General features: G+C 40.5%; 1 pseudogene; it reads right to left on the bottom strand.

The window, feature by feature from the left end:
• Positions 1-1703: 1703 nt before the first annotated feature.
• On the bottom strand, positions 1704-3039 carry LOC101597647 (annotated as a pseudogene).
• Between the last annotated feature and the right edge of the window lie 237 nt (positions 3040-3276).

Raw genomic sequence — 3276 nt, 5'->3', positions numbered from 1 at the left:
CAACAGGGCAAGTGCAAAGGTTAAGCGCTAGGCTCACCACAGAGGCAAACTGAGAAAGCTGACAGAGAGCTCCTCGGTGAAATAGTCCATCAACAGCATGCATAACACCGAAGTCAGAACCCTTCCAACCACTTGATTTCAAACCAAGTAGGTTCTATGTGTAGAAACACTAAAAAAGGTGTTTCATTTATAAATACGGAAGGAACAAAACATCACTGCATCAATCCAGAAATTGTCAGGAAAAAGTTGTGAGGACAACAGATACAAAATTTAGTCAACTTTGCTCTTATCTCAGTTGCTTAAATCCCACAGTATTTCTAATTAGCTAAAAGATGGTAACTCTAGAAAGCTGGCATTTCTAGTCTGCTCCCATTGTGTATTTTCAGAAGACTGTTATTCATTCCTGCACTCTGCTGTTTGGCTCTCACGGCAACAGTTCTCATTTTGGGCAGTCATTCATTTGATCATGTGAACGAAGACCAAAAGGAACAGGTAAAGCCAGACAGTCCACATGTGTCACAAATCACACAACTTGAAGTCCGATGGAAAAGCCATAGATTCAGCTTTAAACCCAAGTTCATAGGACACCATTAGTGGAAACTGGTGACAATGGCTGCTGGAAGTAAGTGAAGCTGAATGATCTACATCCAGGACACCACTTCGCTAAATCTCCCTGCTTAAGACTTCTTGGTAAGAATCCCTTCAGATCACTTAACAAGTTAGTAAAGGCAGTACACTACCGCATTAGAAGCTAACTACTAAAGAGCATCCCTTAACAGATGGTTTCCACAGGGCTCGGCTATATCTTGATCTACCAACTGTCTACAGGTCCTCCCACTAATCATCCAGGAGACCTTTAATTTCATTTTTGAGACATTATTGTCATATTCCAGAAGAGCTCAAAAGGCCACGTTCCCATGGCCTTAAAGGAAAATTAAGCCCAGGGACCATTTCCCCCACTCCCCCATCTGGGGTGTAAGATTAATATACAAACCCACAGTGGCACAGTGTATTGCTTTAACTGGGGGGGGGGGAGTGGGAGGCAAGACACCACGGTGAGGGGAGAAAGCAAAGGACTTCAAATGTAGGAACAATCATTCAAATAGTCATACACAAATGAACTGGAATCATTTTCTTAAGGACTCAACTTGTGGAAGAAAAACTTTAATTGCCATTGCAAAAAACACCTGTATGAAGTAGAAACTGGTTTTTTAAATAACATTAGTAGAGAATATATTCTAGAAAGTGGAGGTAACTGGATGTAAAATTCTGGCAGCAATTTAACAGAACAGTCCCAGATGGTCAGCTGAGGCCAACATCTAATGAGGACGAAAGCCTTGTCTGTGGGGAATTTTGGATGATACCTGCAGAAATATTATACTGTGCATAAACCAAATTGAATTGTTTCCACATGAGTTGTAAAGTTTCACATAGTAAAAGTTTTTTTCTACATGCACTTCAATTTCACAGCAAGAGTGGCATAGAATACCTAAACACAGAAGACAGCATTCATGCAAGATATCTAACTCCTTGATACAATAATGCATACACTTCAAAATGATTACACTATCATTACACCTAGGGCTTTCTGCAACTACAAGGTGGTGGTCATGGACAGCATGGCCCCCAGTATCAACATCTAGGAAGCAGCCACCACCTTTTATGTGTTTTCTCTTTTTGCGCTTTTTCTTCATCTTTCTTAATCAACTCTGCTGTTGCTGCTTCTTAGCAAAACTGGTAAAAACAAAATTTTAATCATTGAACATGGCGCTCTGGCAATCAAGACGTTTAAAACCTTCAATCTTTTGGGGTGAAGAAAGCACTGTGCGACATTTAGAACTCTGACTAACAAACAAGGTGGTCACAAACTTTCCTGGCTTGAAGACGTCCACAACTTTCCTGATCAGGTCATCATAGGAGGTCTGACTTAAGTTTGTTTCAAAGCCGACCTAAGAAAATTCTGGTTCTGGAGTGATGTGAATTGTCCAATAAGTTCAATCCAATTTCATTCCACTCATCGAATACCCACAAGGATTGAACAGTGTGGCATCAATGACAGAACCTGGTATCAGGTCACGAATTCCACTCTCACGAGTGACATCCTTTGCAGTAACACCGTCTTTCATGTAGAACTGGTCCATAACTGCTGGGTCAAGCTCACTCATCAGAATTTCCAGGGTTTGATCTGGCTGACTGATTACCTGACTCTCTGGGAAATCCAAAGTATACAAGTACCAACAGTCAGAATTCATACGTCCCATACAATATGCTGCTTCATTTGGGAAAATTGCATTCAGAAACTCTATTTCTTCTTGGAAATTCTGGTGTGGGTACCCTTGGTGAGAAGGCTTCATGAAATTCTTACGAGAATAAAAGAAGCTTTGAATTGAGTCAAACCCACTGTAATCCCTAGCAAGCTTCTACAGGGGAACCAGTACTTTCAGCAAGAGGGTGGTACCACATGTCTTCAAAATGAAACATCTCTTGGAGACAAACATGCTACTCTCACTGAGTACATAAGCTTCCTGCTTGTCAGTTTTTGTCACACTTATGATTGAGCATTGCACATCCTTCAAAAGGACGTCCCATTCAGACCTCGGGATGGTGTGAAGATCTCCAGATCCCTGGTTAGCGTCCGACTGCTGCCTGGAGAACCAAACCTCCAGCACCTTCTCGGTCCCTTCAAAAAAATGCGCAGCTTCCATCACCGTGAGACTAGCGAACAACCAACAACCACAGAAAATCAACTAAAATTAAATCTATTCTCCCGCCACTGCGGATTGTTCCAGCTGTGTTACTAAAGTTCAGGTTCCTTTTGTTTTTGTTTGTTTGTTTGTTTTTTTTTGCTATAATTTTATATTAACTTTTTTTTAGAAAAAAAAAAAGGATTAATAAAAATTTTCCCGGCTATTTTCGTGAGCGAAAGTTGAACGTGAGTCTGTTGGAAATAAAGAGGCAGATAGAATTCAGTCTCTGGTAGTCCGCTGCTTTCCCCGTTAGAGAGAGAGTTGAGCGAGCGCTAGCTAATGTCGCCGGCCATACTGAGTAAGCCTTGAATTATTTCTATAGTGTATCTCCTTTATTTTTAACTACTTTGTATGGATTAATTTAGGATTTTGTTATTTATCACTCTTAGCATACTTATTTATTTATTTCTGTTTTTCACTCTCAGCATACTTACATTGGATGAAGAAGGGTATGCTCCCAAAAGGGGAAAACAAGCAGAATACCTCAGAGAAGCATGGTTCAGAAAAGTTTCTCATATGCATGATATTT

Source organism: Jaculus jaculus, unplaced genomic scaffold (assembly GCF_020740685.1).
Source record: "Jaculus jaculus isolate mJacJac1 unplaced genomic scaffold, mJacJac1.mat.Y.cur mat_scaffold_53_1_689399_arrow_ctg1, whole genome shotgun sequence".
NCBI lineage: Eukaryota > Metazoa > Chordata > Mammalia > Rodentia > Dipodidae > Jaculus > Jaculus jaculus.
This window is presented reverse-complemented; position numbering and strand designations above follow the sequence as displayed.